At 30.1% G+C, this 21,584-nt stretch overlaps 2 long non-coding RNA genes across 3 annotated transcripts; both read right to left on the minus strand.

The window, feature by feature from the left end:
• Positions 1 to 3,536: 3,536 nt before the first annotated feature.
• Positions 3,537 to 15,636, minus strand: LOC111038056. 2 transcript variants are annotated; one of them, XR_002604936.1, is made up of 4 exons: positions 15,247 to 15,636; positions 14,721 to 14,841; positions 8,646 to 8,776; positions 3,537 to 3,560 (listed from the first exon to the last, which is right to left on the minus strand). It is a non-coding gene; the product is annotated as an uncharacterized LOC111038056 (long non-coding RNA). The 2 variants fall into 2 exon arrangements; XR_002604935.1 differs by lacking the exon at positions 3,537 to 3,560 and having other exon boundaries at positions 7,740 to 8,776; positions 15,247 to 15,620.
• A 3,787-nt stretch (positions 15,637 to 19,423) lies between these two features.
• On the minus strand, positions 19,424 to 20,659 carry LOC111038059. Its single transcript, XR_002604937.1, has 3 exons — positions 19,925 to 20,659; positions 19,606 to 19,856; positions 19,424 to 19,539 (listed from the first exon to the last, which is right to left on the minus strand). It is a non-coding gene; the product is annotated as an uncharacterized LOC111038059 (long non-coding RNA).
• Between the last annotated feature and the right edge of the window lie 925 nt (positions 20,660 to 21,584).

Here is a 21,584-nt window from a genome sequence, read left to right on the forward strand (position 1 = left end):
GCGCAAAAATGTTTAGGTTCTTTCCGGTTTGTCTCGTGTGCAAAATACCAGCGTGTCGTTGCCAATTTTGCAACAACCCGCGGGCGCTGCAGATGACGCAGGCCTCAGATTTATGTTGAGTATTATTAAATCATTAAGTTTATAATAGGTACCTATTATACAGATTGGGAGCGAGTAAAACATCATAAACATATGTATAATATCATATAATAATAATTAGATAACAATCAGTACAGTTCATAGTAAAACGCGCGGAACCTTGTCAAACCGAATACGACGAATAAATGCGTAATGCGCGAATAATAATAAAAAGGTAATAAAAATTGCTTAAGTCTAAGCTTTGTAAAAAAAAGAAACAATAATAAAATGCGGGGTAATCTAGTTGAAACATATTATTTGGTGATCATAGACCTACTGTATACTATTTAGTACTGCACTATAGGTACTATAAATCATCATCATCTATCACCATTCAACATTTATAATTTATTCATTATGTAGCGTTGTAGGGCAGTCAATATATTATTCCTCATCTCCGAGGATTCCCTTACCACGTGCGCATAATGTACAGTCGAGACCTCCTGCCCGGCAAGAACTTTTAATCAGTCATCTTACTGAATTATAATTGTGTTTTAAATTCCTATCTATTATGCTTAACTATGATAAATATACTAAACTATAAAAGTCGTAATCACGGCAGAATTATCCCCGGATCTTGTGGGCAACCTTTTTTCATAGTATACTAAAAACTCTAGACACAAACCATTTCCGTAAAAATTTTAAAATATAAAATAGGAGGCTGAGGTAATATGCGTATCCCTAAATTATAGTATGTTTGGTATCCGAGTTGGAAAGTTTGACATCTGTTTTACAAATAATTTATGATTTAATCTATTCTTAACGAACAAATCGTACTGCTCGTGACAATAAAGCAGCGGGATCAATTATTATATTTCGAAAGATTCATAAATATTTCGTTCGGTGACTGTAATTCGTTCTAACCACACCCGTCTAATTAATGATAATTCCATAGTATAGGTACAAGTACAAGTTTCAAGTGTGTATCTAATCTACACGGTGAAATTGTTTGTTCTTTAAACATAATTCGTCCTATACGTAACAAAGAACTGAAGATTATTTTAATTTACATTGGGTAATTGGTAATAGGCACTATATTATATACGTCCACGTGCTATGGCAGAAAATATTAGGTATTTATATGCGTGTATGGTATGTCACAACGTATTATAACAAATCAAAACATTTATAGTTCGCCATAATCACTATGACTGGTCGTCAAATCGCCCAGTTGTCACGATTTAATTATGAAAAAAAGCACCTGTTTTGAAAAATATAATATAGAAGTTTCCACGGTATGGTAAAACATCAATAGTTTAAAAAAGCTGATTCAAAAATGTCACCATCTCACACCTTACCCAACCCCCCGTATCTTAACTCACCCGCCGCCGTCTTGGCCATCACTCACCAAGCAAGTACACCACCACTCACCCCCTCGATCATTCGGTAGCTTTATCATTTATTTATTTTTATTATTATTTATAAAAATACAAGGAAATAATGAAGGGTACCAAATTGGGTTCAGTCTTGAGTCAATGGATATGATAACACGGTGATATTGCAACACGCCTACCTCGTTTATTTAAACTTAAGTGGCGGTCAATATTTATAAATAATTCTATCCAGTTAAAGAGTAGTTGGTTATTCCTACTACACGAACTGATCTTGTGAACCAGGTTGTTGAATTGGTGCAAATAAAGTTGTCTAAGTTATATTTTACAGGTCCTAGAAACGTATGAAATGCGTTCATAAACTAACGTAACTGAACACGATATTATAATTTAATTATGTTACTTAAAAATGTAGAGGTGACTGTTGTCTTTATTTCACGATTCAAACTCGACTGATTGGCTATTATGCCAATGATTTATACTATCGTACTCAACGTTCCTATGTTCTGTCTACCTAAGCAAATTCATCAAGCGTGACATAAAAGACGCGTCAGTTATCTGTAAATCGTTACAATATCTAGTGGCCCAATAAATATCTGCAAAGACTGCTTGAAAGCCTTGCTGCCTGAAGAAGCACTTAAAGAACTGTAGTAGTCCAAAAGAGCTGGACGCTCTGACAGCCCGTCATGACGAGAAAAGACACGACAATGAGGGTGAAGAACGAACCGGAGGCTTCCACGCCTCAACCACAACGTAACCTAAGCCACCGATTATTGAAGTATTGGAAAAAATAAAACATTTTAATCCATCATCATTTCAAGCTCCAGCCATAGAACTTAAGGAGGACACCATAGAACATAGAAAAGACAATAGTATTGAGGATTCTTTTAAAATAAATTATTTGTTTAAATCTTATGATATAGACAAGACGTATGGACCTAAAATACGAGCTAACGGCAGTGCACATTTAGGCAAAAAATAAATTTATCTTGTCGACAATACGTTGACTATTGAAGATACTGTTACCCGCAAACACCACAAAGGCTTGGCAATTTAATATTTTCAAAAAATCCTAAATTAAACACCAAAGATGATTTTAATGCATATAAATCTACGATCCAAATGAGCTAGTCGAAATATTGCAGTTACTAGTGACGTCAAAATCAGCTAGTAATACAAGTGTTTCAAACGAAATATTCTCGATTTTCGAAGAATTGCGTGAAACAGGGTTTAATAAATCATATTCCAAATGTCTAAACACGAAATTGCAGTCGAATTACACAAAGTCTTGAAAAAATTATACACGGCGTAGAGTCAATGTGACCGTTGCCCGTTTATTTTTGATAGAAAGAGAGCAGAATATAGGATGAGCCAGTGTTAAAAGTATCAGCACGATTTTCGTTTCTATTTTGGTGGTCATTATTTTGCATGTTTAACGTGGAATTATATCTGTATTGCTATCAGTAATTTAGTAGGTTGATGATTGAGAAAATATATATCCACAATATTAAATATATTCTAGGTATACGCGACCAGTATCTTACGTTTGCGCTTCATGCCGTCGGAAGACGAGCTGGGTATATAATGCAAATACTAGTATATTACTTAAATGTATAGGTCAAGAAAAACATATTTTTTAAACTGTAGGGTATGTTACTAAAACAAAATTAGAAAAAATACATCTCCAAGATGTAAATATTGCATTTCAGAACCTCCTAGTGTTACTTTTATCCAACTAAAATACTTAAGTGACAATAAAATAAAACAAATTGATAATACTTCAATATAAAATAAAAGTTAATGTTTTTACTCATTTGTTATTTATAATTTATTATACAACAAAATAACTAAAAATTATACTTTAAGATAAGTATTTGATTGAGAATTATGATTGAAAATTGTATCGATAATATTCATTGAAATAAGTTAGTATACAATAAAGATACATTTAATGGTAATACCAATTTATTAATATAGGAAAATAAATATTATACTTAGTAATATTGAAAAATAAAGCGTTTCATATCTTAATTGTAGAATCTCCAGTAGGTTTTTATACGATTCACAGTTTCAGAGTGAATATGAGTATACCTGCAATATGTTTATTTCTTTTTTACTTTTTTCTATTATAATGTAAATAACACAAACATACATACACACACACAATATATAAGTACACGATCCTGCAAGAATGATTTAATGTTTCTAAAACGGCAAACCGTGTTTTATGGTACCCCTAAGCACGCGGCCGCAGCGCACACAGGCTACACGAAAAACTTTGTATTTGTTTAAAAATGTTTTATCGCTGGTTAGCAATCTCCACGCCCTATCTTAATGGAGTTACTTCTATATCCGTGCGCGCTCGTATATAACATTAATACACACATAACATATATGTATATGTATATATATACAGGTATATGTATAACGTTTGTTTATATTTAATTCTATTAAACAGATACATGGTTATAGCTATCGTGAAACTCAATACGCGCGGTCGCCGTTCGCGTTTCTTTATGACATTGCTCCGGGCCAAATGGAACGCAATAATTAAAACGTTTTGACAATAAAAAAAGGCTTTGGGTAAAAAAAAATTATTATGTCCCTACTATATAATATAATATATAATAATATACGAGTTGACAAAAACGGGAAAACACGAAATGGAATAATTTACTCGCAGCGGATATATTTAATATTAATATTATTATATTCTAAAATTATAGTAGTTCTATTACTTTTTTCTTGACGTATTCATTTTTATTTTCTATCTGATCACTAGCCCAACGTCGATATACCTACCTACCTATCCCGAGAGATCCGTATCTCTCAGTGGTGTAGAGCTCATTAAAGACAGATTACATCAGAATTTTTTTTTTTTATTATTCCGTTCGGGCGCCATAGCCGTACACCACTCTGGACCAGGTCGTACGGCTGACGCGCGTACTACAATAATTATGGTAATCCAACGCCGAATTTGGCTGATCCCGCCAACGAAAACCAGCAAACGTTATCACGGTACAAATCTAATGGCATCCGATATATTTACACGGCCGCTCGTTAAAAGTACAATTAATTACAGTTCGATTTTCCTCTATTTTTATCGGTTTTTTCGATGTTTTTTTCTTCGTACAATTTATGACGCGTAATTTAAATTAAGAAAAAGTGTCATCACCTATATAACGACTTAAACATATAACATTTAACTCGTTTGAGCAGCCAACGTCGCTATCGTTTAATATACATATACTCGAACTTCAGATAAGTAAATATACGTATGCATACGTTGTTAAATGTTATTTTTCCATATAGTTGTACGCATGGATATTTATGATGGGTTCGATTATTTAAACACTATTTTTTTTAAATTAAATTTTATTTTCCAATAAAATAACCAAATAGTATGGTTATAATAATAATCAAAATTAATATTAAGTGATTATTTCATTCGATTTAATAACAATCAGTCCCTATATGGCCTATTTTAAAAAAAGAGTACAAATATTTAGCAACCTACCGGATTATTTAAGGGGGGATTTCTTTAAAACGTCAGACAAAAATCATAAGACTGAATTCGAAAAAGCCTTAGATGAATATATTTTAGTCTGTAACATTGTATTATTGTTGAATATAGTATTATAAAAGTAAGTAATTTACCAAAGTTTGAACTTTTTTGTATACTTGTAAAGTGGATGCCAATATGCATAAGAATTTTTTGTAAGAATTTACATAAAACTAATGCAGCTTAATATTTCTGTTAAGAGATATTAGATGTCGATGGCGACGGACATACAACTGCAGACATCGAATAGAAGTAAATTGACCTGATACGCTCTTGGATATTCTAAACCAAGATTTTTCAAGAACCGACAATACATTGGAATTTTTCCTATGTTAAGAACTATTTATATATTCCAGCAATGATACATATTTTTAAAAAACCGATATCCTTACTTATCCTTAAAAGAGTACACAACTATACACAAAAAGGTATAGTAGCAATACGTGCGAGTTGCTCGCACAGCACACTACCAATGCCCCGTGTTCCCTTCATCCACTGTAGGGACTGTGAAAACGTTCTGTAAAATTACTATCATTTTTGATTTTGCTGCCGTCATCGCAGTCCAGGATTGCGCTGTGCAAGCGCGGGACAAAAGCCAACGACGACCGATCGTTGGATACGTTAAGTATCGGACGGGTATACACATCCGATCGCGGCACAGATACGACGAACCAGTGCAGTCCGATTCGTAACGGTACAAATATTAATATTATGTAGATACGGTGAATAGAAATGCGGCCAACATGAGAGATATATTATTATCATAAATCGTTGCGGTTAAATACGGTTATTAAAATATTATACTACTATAATTGTATTTTTCGTATTAATAAATACATATTAGGACCCAGTAGACTTATAAAGGCAATCTCTCCATATAATATAAAATCTGATAAAATGTTTTATTTAAAACACGAGCAAAACCGAGTTATTCGGCTAGTTTTTGTATAAGTACTTATTATTACAAGTTAATATAACACCTTAGGGGTGTACGGTGTACAGGACATTGACGAAAATGGAATAGGCTAGTCCGAATAGCGAATGCAAAGGCAAGATTCGAGCAATATTGCCTGTTACATATTGTTAAAGTTCATCAATTTTTTGGGGAAAGAATGTACTGCTATAGTCCCTCCCCGAGGGGCAACGGAATTGGCCAGATGGTTCAATATATCTATATTTGACTGGAAGAAATTTAAACTAGAGGTCCTTAGGTTGCACCTTACTAATAAAATCATAAACGCATCGTGATACCCATATGTGACCCTTATTTAACAAATTTTGTGCAGCTCACGCTAAATCTGAATATTATATTCCAAAATCCAACATTTAACACTTAAGTAAATAAAATAAAATATTTGTATTAAAATAATATTGTTTAACTATTCTAGCTTATAATTATTAAAGATGCGTTTACATTTAGCGCAATGATTCGACTAACTTCTAACGAGGTCAAAAAATGTTATTAGTTCATAATCGTATGAATCAATTATGAATTGAGTACGAAAAATGTTGCCTGAAAGTGGTTATGTCGTGTAACGTTCTTAGTGGCACAGTGTTTTGATAAATTATCCAATTCGGTACAAATTACAATGTTATTACTTTTTAAATACCAATAAATATTTTAAAAAAGTGTTCTGTGTTATAGTATGAAGTTCCAGAGGGATTTCAAATACAAGTCAGAGTATCAATTATGTCATAGAATTTATAGTCAAAACGTACAACTATTGTTAAACTAATGCGCAAATTAGCAAATTGTAAAGATCTTTTATCTCCAGAAGAAGTAGGTAATTCAAATTTTCTCCAGTAATGACATTAGGTACTTTTCCATGAGAACAAAATGTAAGAAAACTAAAATTTCTTATTTTAATGTTTTTTTACTTTGGGATGAATATGATTCCGATTTGCTTGCATGAAAATGTATGTTTAAATATTATATGTATCATATGTTGCAGCTTGTAAAAAATATGTATGAATTAGTATGAATTACGTAAATCATAATAGAAATTATAACATTGGAGATTGTCCCGCATATGGGTAGTTAATAAACTCAAATAATCATATTAACATAAGCATAAACTATTATACGCATACATTAAATCTCAAAATGTTTGATATATTGTTATGTTTTATATTTCGTATTACAATAAACTATGGTCTGTAGATATTAAATTACAAATAATAAAACTAAATATAATTCTACTAACGATATAATCTGTTGACAATGTTTGTATTTTATTAGGTTAGGTTATTACTAATAAAGGATAATACAAGTCTACAACATTTAAATTATACTCGAAATTTGATTTTAAAGCATACAAATATAGTAAATAATTCATAGCTTGCAATAAAAAAAAGAACCCAAAAGCTCAATAAGAAGCCCTGTGATAAAACCGGTAACCTAGAAGTATTAGTTATTATATATAGGTCCAGCTATTCAAACACGTATTTTATACCTAATTAATTTTATTTATACAAAACAATACTTAGGATTACAAATATTATTATGCCTCTAAACCAGTAGTTCTCAATCTTTTTAATACCGGGACCTAAATTTCCCCCAAAAAATCATTCGCGACCCACATTATAAACATTTTTATTAGGTATTTAGTTTTTTTATAGGTTTATAATTAATATGAATAAAAATATAATTAATATAATTAAAATGTACTTTTTATAATGAGGTACCTAACATAAATTTCTTGGAATCTATATAATTCAAAAAAATGTTCCAGACCCACCAAAAATTGACTGATGACCCACCAGTGGGTCGCGACCCACACTTTGGGAAAGGCTGCTCTAAACTATATAATATTAAATAACGATTATCGCTTGTTTGCCGGGCGCGTTAAAACATCGAGTGTTAAAATAATTTGACGGTCACGAGATAATCTAATAAAAGATAATTACCATTACACTGTTTTTGTATCTACCTACCCGTATAATGTGAGGTTATAGGTGGGTATTATAATATAGGTATCAACCAATTACCGTGTTAACACTCGCTAGTCGTAACTAAACTCGACTGGAGGCGGATCGAAGGACGAGTTTTCAGCAAGAAACTTCTGGTTATTTCGCGTCCAGTATTATTAAACCAATCTTAATATTTTCATAGATAGTTTTGTAACAGTCAATCTCATAAATACATCATCGCGCATACACCAAAAATATTTTGGGAAAACGCCCATCGTCATATTATGAACTATGAAGGTACAACGAGTGTGTTAAAATATCCAAATGATCAATTTCCATCAACAACATTTATTTGGAAGTAAGCAGTAAATGTCAATTATCATTAAATGTGTTGATATAATAGTGACGGGTAACGTATAAAACATGTAAACTAATAATTATCCAAAAATACAAAAATATTGATATGTAAATTAATGTCAATATTGAACCCCACTATTACAATATATTAAATATAATATAAATATATATGAAAATTAATTTAAAAGACAACAAATTAAGTTGATGGACAGTTGTCAAAAAAAATCAGAAACAATATATCTAGTACCTACCTACTAGATACTTGAGTGCGAATTAAACGCGATTACAAATTACCATATATGATGAATTGCGATGATAATAGCCTGTTTAAATTAATTGGTACCTACCTTATGGCGGGCGTGAAGCAAGTATACTTGAACTCGTCGACCTGGACGGGCGCTTATTTTGGTGTTCCACGCTCATATCATCTGGTACGTTTAATGGGGTTGATTAGCCGAGTCACTCACAATTATTATTGCTACAACAAATAATAATAGATATTTTAAATAAAATATGCACATTTGTGAATGGAAAGTTTACATGGTGCATATAGGTTGCGTTAAAAATTTATTATAATTATTATTATTATTATTATTATTATTATTATAGCATCATAATAATATATTGAATAAACAAAACGATGAAAATACAATAAAATTTTATGATTTTTTCGGTATCACAAAGATACCTGTTTTTATAGTTTTTATAAGGTATCGTCGTTATTAGTCCAAACCCGCAGCGATATGTCCGTGAAGTAATGTAGTTTACTACCCGTAAAGTCATCACTATGTTCAAACCGTTTAAACATTAATACGAATAAAAACTTCCAATTTTAATGTTTAGAGAAAAATGCATTTAACGTTATTGTTATTTATAATCATAATATTATGTATATAAAAATTATATAAAAATATTTATTTTATTTTTGTTATTTGTATAAGCAAATAAAAAAATTCAAAAAGTTTTACAGATGTACTCATATTATAGTATATTATAATATTTCTAAAATTTATGTGAGACAGATATCATCGAAAAAAATGTTTTTTTATGACCCTGTGTTCAAAAAGACAGTTTATTACGAAATATAGGAGACGGATAGTGACATTTTCTGAAAGTTGTTGTTTTTTTCGTGTTATATAAAAGAACACCGTATCCAATTCATGCAGCTACCCAACGACTATACTTGTCAATAAGTTGACATAAGAATACAAGTAATACGATGCGAAGACCGTACAAAAAAAGATGTGTATAAATTTTCAAATTTGCCAATGTAATATAAAATTCAACTTAATCACGGAAAACCAAAAAAATTAAAACAGTTAACAAGTTTTTATTGTTCAAAATTAACACGGCCGAATTAACGCGAATAATGTATAATATAGCAACGAGTAACTGTGTACATAATAATATATTATATTATATTATATTATACAATATTTTATCTCCACATACGATATATATTTGGCACGGGCGACGAGGAAAAAAAGAAACCAGTATATTATTAATTTATTATACCGCTGTGTGTTTCATTCATCGAGCGCGTGCGCGGTCGACTGGTACCAGAGACATGACTGTACCGGAAATGCGTGGGCAAACGAGACGCGTGTGCAAATAATAATCGTAGCTATATCATCATGTGATAATGTGATATGTATATGATATTGTATACCTACGTATATGTGTATTATTTATGAACCTCCACCGTGGCTGTACTATTCGTCAGCAGCGACGTAAAATCGTATTGTTATTGTAGGTATAAGATCTGTATTGAGGTGCACATAGCGCTGATCGTTACCCAGATCGTGGTAATGCGTTTCGCGAAATGATAAGACCACCCCCGGTTGTCGGTGAGTAACGCCGAATTGGCGAGTATACCTACAAATGTATCGTATTATAGATAACCTATATTAATGTCTTATATTTCCGGTGTAGTAAAACGCAGTGACCAGACCGATTATTATGCTGGTATGCGGTTATAATAGACTAGATGCTTACATTCATTGTATCGAACGGTTTTTTTACGTCATCCGAGGCAGACAACACCCGTGATCTCTTAAGACTTAGGCGACTGTGTCGCCAGTATGGCTGGGATTTAAGTAGGCTGCTCAAAAAAATAACAATAAATGCCAAAAAATTATACTTAAAAATTCAATTCAAACCGTTTGAAAAATTACACAACGGAGATGTTAAATAGTCAATTTTTAAAATAAGATTTTTGAAATATTATCTAAACATACTAAAAGAGAAATATGTTGTTATCGTCTTATTAGTTACTTATATACATACATATAGAATATAATACGAAAACGGCGATCCTACATGACTCAAATAATAATTGTTGATATTACAACTTTAACGAAACCTTTTCCAAGAGTTTATCAAATGTCAATGATAACATTACTTTAGTCCTTTCAATTAGTTTTATTTCGGTAAACAAGAATGTTATCGGCATTAACAACATGAGTAGCAAGCTAGGTTAGACAAAAAGCATTAGGTAATAGTGTAATACAGATTGTATTACGAAAGAATAACAAAGTAATAATAGCAATGAGTAAAAACGTGATGGCCAACTTTAAAAAAAATAATACAAAAACAATTTAAAACCATTCAAAATATATAAAATATATAAATCATTATGAAAACATACTGGTCACAAACTATACCTGGAGATAAAGTTATAGTAAGCTCATTAAGTGAAAAATAAATGGCTTTTGAATTCTTATCGCTGCCTAATAATAATGACGGCGGGTTTTCCCGAACGGAATACTATACCCCTGGTGTTTTTATTTAAGTTTAAATCGGCCTGCCTACTACAAAAAGTTGGAACCCCTGGTTTAGGTAGGTATTCAGGGGGTCTGGGTTAGGTTCAGTTCTATCATAATATGTTATGAATATCAATGGTCAGGTAAACTGTAGACGCCTGAAGTTTACACCATATGTTATTTCATCAATTAATTTACTTGATATAACTTCCAAAATATTTTGACTTGTTATAAGCTGTTGACAGACATTTTCAATTTTTCTTTTTCTTTTTTTATTCAAGTCCGGGTCTTTATCAACAAATTATGATCCTGGTAGGTTTTTAAAAGCTTTGCAAACTCAGTTGAAATTGGTCTGGGTTGAAAAATATAACACCTATTGGTCTAATTCGGTTGAACAAATTGTCTTAAATATTGAGTAAACCTAATCCATTTTTAGAGGACCAGGTTGTACTCTAGTACCTATTATAATTTAAGACGACTGTAACCAACATCAAACAACTAACATAATATACCAACCAGTGAACCCCAACACAGTAAATATTATTGAACTGTCTACTTAACCAAGAGTTAGGTGGTTATTTATGTATGGCTCCTGGCTACTAATAACTAATGAAATCTAAAATATCTAAATAATATTATTATTTATTTAACAAGAAAATTCAGAACATTTATCACACAATCATACGGAACACATTGACAGTGAAATAGTACCTAAAAGATAGATAGAAAAACGACCAAGAAATACTACAAGATAGTGATGGGTAATGGAATAATCTTTAAAAACAGCAAATTTAAAATGTTAGTTTAGAAAAGGTCATGAAGCATTAGTCTTTCAATGCAGCTGCAAATACAAGTGGACAGTATAATTGGTTACAAAAATACTTGAAGAGAGATACTCCGAATTTGATATTCACACACTACAATACAGACACGCTCACATTAGACTAAGTTCTCAAAAGTCTTAGTTTTTCAAGTTGTTAAAAAATTAAGTAAAATTAATTAATTACCTAGTTCATGATTTAATATGCATATAAAATAATTGTTATTACTAGGGAAATATATTAAATAAGAGAAACATGTGCCTTTAAAATTTAAATTAGTATTATTTTTATAGGATTAAGTTGTAACTGTTATTTGTTTACATAGATTAATAGCTATATTATAAAAGATGAGGCCTATTAATTTCTCAGCTTATAAGCTTAAATAAAATATAAAGGAGTAAAGAAAGAGTTATGTCATTTTTCATTATCTTTTTAAATTTAATATTGGAATTGCAATGATATTAGCAAAACTAAGTAATGAATCTTAACTGATTTGAATGATGAAAATAGTAATATAAAAAAATATACACGAAAGAAATATAATAATTTAATTATTCAAATTTTTTACCAATTTTTGCAGTATTTAATAATGACCAGTATTTCTCAGTAAATTATTAAAAATAAACTAGAAAATTATTTTTCTGAAGAACAACTCATCAAATTGTTTAATGTTAATTACCACTAAGTTGATTTTTATAAGAAATTCTTATCACATTTGTAAAAAAAATACCTTAAAGTTCAAACTTGAAAGGTAAAATAATATAAATTTGGTATACAGTTTATACACATAAACTTTTTTTCTGGTAATTATAATGTCAATTGAAATTTAACATAGCTTTTAAGGTTTAATCATTTAGATTATTTTTGTATATGTATAATTGCTAGACACATTACAGTCGTTCATAATAGCAGAGAGGTGAACACAATAAATTGATCCAAAATATGTCTTTAACTAAAAAATCAAGTAAATAATTAAAAGAAGAAAATAATCTATCCATATCATTTATTTCATAAAATTTGTATTTTGTACGACTAGAGTAGTTTAATGAGAATTGTATATTTATAAATTATACTGCAAAAAATTCTGTAAATAACAATTTATATTGATCATTATGACTCTAGTTTATACGATTTTGTGCCTGTTCATAATTTATAGGTATAAAGTTAGGTATACAGATAATTTCACAAGTGAATTAATACATCATTTAAATTATTCATTTTGTATATACATTTTATTATTATTTTAAATTAAGATGAACAATATTTTTAAAAATATTTATGACCATAGAAACTGAAACTTGACATTAATTTGAAAAATAAATTGTGAATTAACAGTATAAAATAATACGTAATAGTGATATGTACACAACATTATTGCAAACAGCAAACATTCAACTGATTATTGATAAAATTAAAAACAAATACAAAATACATGTTACCTACATGCTATGATAAATAAAAATTTAAAATTGTAGGTACCAATGTATGATGGGCGCACACTAGTTGCCTCCCGAAGTCAAAAAGGCCCATAATTTGTATACGAATTGCCTCCCGACTATATACGAGTTGCCTCCCGACGTACCCTAAATTTTATCATAAACGAAAAGGGTCTAGTACTAGTTGTATCAAATTTTGAGTAATTACAAATATTGGCTAAAAAATACAAGCCTAAACAATGTTATAAATAATTTTTTACCATTATATGCATATTATATTATATAATTATTACCATACATTTATTTTATTGACTAATAATAGGTACTACTTCCTATTTTGTTTAACTTATTGATTTATTATTTGACTGATGTTTTTTAACTGCACTATATATTTTTAATAAGTAGTACCTATAATATATTTTATTTTTATTGATTATTTTTATATTATTATTGTTTTAACCAAGTCTGGTATTTTTAATAATGAATAAAGTATAAACATTATCTATTTATGTGGAACTGTTTGGTGAAGTTTATGAACCACTACTTAATTCTATATGGGAGGCAATTAGTGTGAAACTTTTTGGGAGGCAACTCGTATATAATTATGAACTATCTGGTCATTGGAGGCAACTAGTGTAAATTAACCTTTTTATTTACGATAAGGACGGGAGGCAATTCGTATATTTTGGGAGGCAACTAGTATGCACCGTGTATGATAATAGGCAAGTCAATTAAATCAATAATAGTATTAACTGAAAAGGGTCAAAGAAATTTAACTATGCACATACAAACATATAAATATAACAAAAATCTAATGAACATAATTATTTTAAAATAACACTTTACTCAAAACATTAGTGTTAAAAGAAATAAAACGTCTTAAACTTCTAAGAATGATAATGAAACTTATGAAACAATGTTAAATGAGGCCAAGTTAAACGAGCACTATGTATATTTGTAATCAAAAACTTCATCGCAACCCAATATTATATATATCTACCAATATGTACCAGTATGTTAAATATTTTAATAATGAATAATAACATTCAGAATTACTAGCAAAGTAGATGCCGAAGAATGATGATCACATATTTAAAATACTGAAAATACATTAAATTGAATTCAATAAAAGTAAGTGATAAAACAAAATTAATTATGAGGGTAAGACCTATCCCCTTACAACCACATGTACCTACATAAATAGATTAAATAATATTATAAAAATTATTTAAAGTTCTAGTACTCTACTAACTCAACCAAAGCACTTGCTCAAATTAAATTAATAAACATGAAAAAAAAAAAGTAAATAAAAAAAAGCAAGTAAAATAATACCGTTTTGATATTTTAATTCAGTGATTGATAAAACTTATATAAATGAATCAATTAATTTGAAAAATACTCACAGGTAGTAGTCTCTGCATGCACAAAGCCTGGTCTTCATCTCTTCTAAATTCAACAGTAAAACATTGCTGGTACATTGCGAATTGAAAATTCATAGATCTATCTTGTTTGAACCGTTCTAACCTAAACAGAAACAAATGGTTGAACACGGCCGATACACAAAAACGATCAATAAATACAAATCCATGCACTTTGGGTTATCGATATACTCGTGTCGTTTGTTTTGTTCAGGTCTGATATTACTCCAACACGTGTATATAACTAATAGTAAGAATCGTAAAAAAAAATAAATTGAACAAACACGCCGTTGCGGTATTCGTTCGTCAAGTATTTGGCAAACGCGAATGGCCTTTTAATAATGTATGTATATTATAAATGTTTGTTACCAGTCAAACATGACGGTCAGTGGAAATTCGATTAAACACAGAGCGCCATTTTCAAGTTTTAAATAATCGTTGAACGATAAATAAACACTGTATCACGGTGATTGTCAAAAGTGACGAGAGAATAAATGCATTAAATACTCACGAAATATTGTAACAAGATAAACGGAAACCACAACAGTCAAGTGATCGGATCGAAGTGGATAAAACTCTGCGGATTAAACGTAAATGGTAAAACGTGGTCCGCCATATTGATCAGTTGTCCATTTTTGTTCGAGACTTTTAGATAGACGGTTTACGAAACTCAAACGTTATATACGATAGAATAATAAAAAAATTTAAACTTTAAAAACAATGTGAACTACAAAAACGGATTCATGGCATACATGCGCTGCACGCAGAAAACTAGAAAGTAGAAACGGTTCGATTAGAAGCAAGGAAATAAAAAAATTAATTTGCGAGCCGACGCGCCAACGCCTGAACCGAAACATTCAGACAGACAGCAGTGTGACCAACCGTCCGGATTGATGGTCCTTGCCCCTTGGCAACAACGGGCTATGATGGTGAGGACTGGAAACGAAGTGGCGGGCGGGCGACGGAGAGCCGCATGTGGTTTGTTAGTAATGATTTGTAGGTTTGTGCAGGGGGAATGAGGCAAATGCAGATACAGCACTACTGCGGAGTAGGATGGAAATATTACTGTTATTTAGTATTGGTTTTCTTATATTATAAACATAGATAGAGCGCGAGTCGCACTCGCCCCATTTCATATCGCACAAACCAACTCACAACCTTAAGCGGCCCGGTGATTAGGCTTTCGTTTCCAGCCCATACTATAGTCTGTCTCAGAAGAGAAAGGTACCGCGTCTCGACGAAATCCAGTCATTATTGTGCATCCCCCACACCTTCCAACGTCTTGTCATCACCACTACCTGTTACCCGTGAGCAGCCCCTAGCGGCTTGGGACGGCAAATTAGTGTAAACGCATGCCTGTTTATGTATGTAGATTGCATGTAGAGGGTGTTCGATGGTTTGGCAGCGGTGTGGAGCTTAATCTCCATGCGCGAAACGGTACCTTTCTCTCGTGAGACAGACATACCTTAGTCCGTGTCGGCCACTAATCTTAACTAGTATTAGTCATGCGTGCCATTTAGTAGTTCATTTTTCTGAAAATGTTGACATTTCAACGTTTTAATTTTATTTATCTCCTGATTTTTGCATGGGTAGCGAGTCCCCCTCTACGGCTATTGGGTATATCCCCACGGGACATCCTGTATGTATTTTTTTGTTAAAATTTAAAAGTGTTAAGTATTTGTGAATTTTGAAATGACTAATATAATATTTAATTGAAAATTAAAGAAGACCTAGATCATTGTTTTATTTTATTTTACAATGTCCAATAATAATAATTATGTAACCTTCCTAATCAAAAATAACTACAATGAAAATATGTTCAGTCAAAATATGTAATAAACAATAAATTTCTTCATTAGAATAGGGCTAATTAATAATAAGTAATAAATATAATTTTTTTCATTATATTAAAATCAAAAATATAATCAGATTCATTGAAAACCTCATGTTAATTGATATGCAACATGGGTTTCTTTTTTAACACCCAGATTAACCATAATTAATCTGAATAAATTTAAATTTAACCGTAAAAACAAGTTTATCAACCCGTAACACCCGAAACCCGAAATCCTAACAAACGATTCGGGTGCAAAACAACCCTGTATTGTATTGATGTGGCAATTACACTTATTGGCAAAAAAATATTTTTTTAATTATTTTATATGATTTTGAAAAAAAATAACCGTAGTCTTTTCCGAATCTCAGAGATTTTTGTTTGGGGTTGTTGTTAGTCGCCCGTCGGGGGTTGTTTTTTCTAGGGATTTTTATTCCGATTTCCCATGTCTCTATTGTTGTCGGTGGAGATTCGATACACGGAGGCGTCATACACTTAGTCATGAAACGCGGTACATATGTATGATACACATGTTTCGAAAAGCAAACAACTTCGAAAACAATTGAAATATTAAAAATTAAAAAAAAAAAATACTTACCAAATAGTAGTAAATATACGAAAATTACAGCTGCAGTGGTTTTAGCTGAATCATTCTCATGTTATTCCGTGCCATGACACCAGTACGTCGCCATGTTCGCAGTGGTGATTCGATACTCAGTTGTACTCAGTCGGTGGTAGGGTATGATGGATACGGTTTACGCGGATTTCGGAAATGAAATTATTGCAAAAATTAAATACTAATAAAAACTCTGTCACAATGTCGACAGAAAAAAAAATTGAAAATGGTGGACTGGGCATTTAGACAGATTAGTTTGTTACGAAGAAATGAAAGTAGTCGTCTGTTGAACAGGAATGGTGGAAGGAACGCGTCACCCCGCATTCCCTCTGCTTCCGGACGCCCGTTTCCAGTGACGTTATTCATTCAAAATGCCTTACATATAGTGTGGCCAACCTACAACAAGATTGTCATTGTCAACTAAGCAAAACTGGTATTATATCAACGGCGGCACAGCCATGATGAGAAACAATTTCACCCTGAAATACAAACCCCAATTTCAAAATTTTGGCGCGATAATAATTACATGTATGATTATCAAAATATTAAATTAAAATTATAATTTGATCTTAAATTTAATATTAGGACAGTAAATGTACCTATATAAAAATAATTAATACCAATATGATGAAACCATTATTCAGAGGGATGTTTATATTATTATAATTAGGGAACGGATTTGATGCAAATTGCATTTTTTTCTGAATGTCTGAAAACATTGGTTTCGAAACAAAAAGTTCATTTCATACATCAAGGAATTAAAAAATGTAACTTTTATTTAGCATTTTTTGACATTTTTAGTGCATTTGTATGGTTTTTAAGTCATTTTTCAACATTAATTCTAAAAAAATAAAAATACCTAAATATTTATCATGTTAAGAATTTACGAAATTATTTGATCAATCATGAATCATCAATATGAGCTTGTTGTGGCCAAAGGGTATAAACACGATAATGTACACCTATTCCTCAGTGATGCAGCACCTTATATGGTAAAGGAAGGAAAAAATATTAAAGCGTTTTACTCAAAAATGGAACACGTTACATGTAAGGCACATTCTCTACACCAGCGCTTCTCAACCTGTAGTACTAGTGGTACTCGGAGAGCTCATAGGTGGTACTCGAAGAAAATCTTAAAAAAAATTGCTACGAATTATTATTAACATAAATATTATTTGGTTTATTTGATGTTTATTTGATGATGTCGAAAATAATTTAAGACTTAAAGTTAGCAATTTGGAGCCCGATATTGACGTCATCGTCCGTTCAAAACAACACCAATCGTCTCATTGATATAAAAAGTAAACCATAATAATTATAATAATTTTACATATTTAATTTTTTTTTTTTTTTTAAGTTTTTTTCTTTCTGTGCATTAAATACTCAATTAAATACTTTATTTTTGATTATATATTCATATATTTTATATTATCTCATTTTGTAATTCCTAATGAAATAAAATTCTATACATACATATAACATAAACGTATACATTATTAATAAGCAAAAAAAAATGGTCAGGTGGTACGTAAACATTTTCAAATTGTTTAAGTGGTACGTGACTATAAAAAGGTTGAGAACCGCTGCTCTACACAGAGTTAGCTGAAGAAATACGCGAAAAATTTCCCGTAATTGATGCTTATATTTCGAACGCAAAAAAAGATTTTTTGAAATGCCCATCTCGAGTATTGAAATTCAAAGGTTTTTTTTTCAACACCCATACATATATATAGAGAAATAAGTTACCTATCTGGTATCTAATAAGTAATAATTAATAATAAATACATAAAAATAATTAATTTCTATTATTTAATAAGTCTAGCAAATCTTGAAATTTAATAAAATAAATTTAATAAATTTAATAAAATAATATGTATTTACTTAATTTATTTCTTTAAGTGTAAAATTAATACTTTAATTTGACTGTAATCAAAAACTAAATTTATTAAGTTAATAATTATCTATCTTAAATAAGAGTACGTTCAACCCTCGTGTGTTGTCTCCGTCTTACAAGAGCATTACATATCAAATTTTACGTTCAGCAGATCACGATTAGCTATGTTAGCTTAAAAATTAATGAATTGGCCCTTTATTAAAATTAAAGGTCAGATTATTAAGGAGGGCTTCTCATGAGCTTTTAATTACATTTTAATTTTAAGGAAAGTTATGAGTATTTTACGTTGTACAAACAATTAACAGTTTTAAAATAGATCAATCAAAATACCTTTTACTCTCATTATTAAATTCTTTGTTATTCACCATTCTGATTAAATCAACAAGATATTCTTGGTTTTTGGCAAGGTCTACTTTCAATGTTTCATTGTCCTTTTTTAATACATTTATCTGTCCTGCAACTGATAAAAGAGCTCAATGAAACAAAATGTATTTAAAATTAATATAATTTAAACTGCGATGTATACCATTTTTTAAGACATGACCAATATTTATCAACATTTGAGTAATGTCTGGTACATGATCATTTGTAAAAAGTAAGTAATTAAAAATGCAATTGTTGAACAAATTTAACAATTTAATTGATTAATGATGATAATATAGATTATTACCACGGATAGTTAATGGCTGACTATCTTTTACTAATTTTACCACATTTGGAAAGGCAAAAACTCCAAGTCATTAGCAGATTCATCACAATTGAATAAATTAAATGAATCTAAAAACATAAAAATGAATAGTAAATTAAAAAATTATATTATTTTAAGGTAATTATTTCCACAATACTTGTTGGTTCTGGAACTGTATCTACAACATTTTTTATTTTAACTTTTTAATTTGTTGTTAAATATTGAGTCACTTTCATCACTGTAATTTGAATCAATTGTTAGGAATACTTTTTTGTTTTGTGTTCTTTGTTTACCCGAAAAAATAAAAAACCAATAAAGTATTAATTTAACTATAGGTAATATTTAAAAAAAAATTTAAAAAATTACATAAATGGGTATTCAATTTTTCTTTTTTAGATTAATTATTAAGACCTTCAACACTGCTAGATGAGTTAAAATGTTTTCTCTTTATATGTTTTCTACGGTTTTCTGTCTCTTCTATTTTTATTGAGCTGGCGTAACAGAAATGTAATAATTTTTTCTGTCAATAGAAAAATAAAATTCAAATTTAAACAAATTAAACATTACAATAATTGTATACTTTTACCAACCGAAAAATTTACGTGGAAGACAGTCGTGTTCTTCCCACGAATTGACTGGATTTTTTTGTGATAAAGCAAACTTAGATACATTTTTGCTTCCAGGCCAACAACAAATAAAACGCTTTAATATATATTATGATCAACTTTAATCCACTTACATGATACCACTTCAATAAATTGTTCATTTAAAAATCCAATTATGGCAAATTTACTTTGATTGGTTTTAATTTTTAGGACAATAAAACGGTGAATAATAATTCGACTGCTGGACGGTGAACAACACTTAAGTTAGGTGGTAATATTTATTTCCGACTCCGATGCTCACCGTAAATATTATTAATAGATATCAAGATACACTGGCTATTTAAAATATAAATAATAACTAATATAGTAATATGACAATTTATAAATGAAACGTCTATCGGTCTATAGTTTAATATGGTCTATGATACTTACAATACATAAAATATACCTGTTTTCTTAAGAGCTACGGTCATATGAAGTTATTTTTAAATTCCATGTAAGATGAATTAGTATAATATTATGATATACATTGATTACGTCTGTTATAAACGTGAACTGTGAAGTACCGATTTTAGTCATTGTGCAATATCTGCCTTACGTCGTAAACAAAAGCAAGAAAAGTTAATATGCTTAGTTAAATAATTATATTTTAAATTTAAATGTTTTTTTTTAGTTCTTTTTCAATAAATTTTGTAATTTTGTTATTAATTATTATTAAAATATAACCAGAAATAATTTACACAGTATTATTTCGCCTGTGTCAGCATTAAAAAAAAATTATCTACAAATACTTAAGTATCTAATTATATTAGGGCCCCGGATTTACTTTGTCTCCAAAGATTCTAGTTGCGCCACTGTTGATACACATTGAAACGTACCAACGAAATTAAATAAACGTAGATACACCACTTAAAATATACAAATATAGGTCTACCTATCTTACTCAAAAAATAAACATCGATAAACGTATATGATACTAATAATATACATATATTTGCAACGTATAAGTATAACCTACCAATATTTTCTTGTGAATCAGAAAAAGCAATAAGTATTTTTAATCGATGTTTTGGTTTATTAAATAGAAAATCCACAGTTAAAGGAATAAAGGATAGCAATGATTTTAAGATTTCATTCATTCATATAAATTATAAAAGTGAAAATAACTTTAACTAAAATAATGGAGTTCTCATATAGGTAAATACAATTATA

The sequence above is a fragment of the Myzus persicae genome, unplaced genomic scaffold (assembly GCF_001856785.1).
Source record: "Myzus persicae strain clone G006 unplaced genomic scaffold, MPER_G0061.0, whole genome shotgun sequence".
Classification (NCBI taxonomy): domain Eukaryota; kingdom Metazoa; phylum Arthropoda; class Insecta; order Hemiptera; family Aphididae; genus Myzus; species Myzus persicae.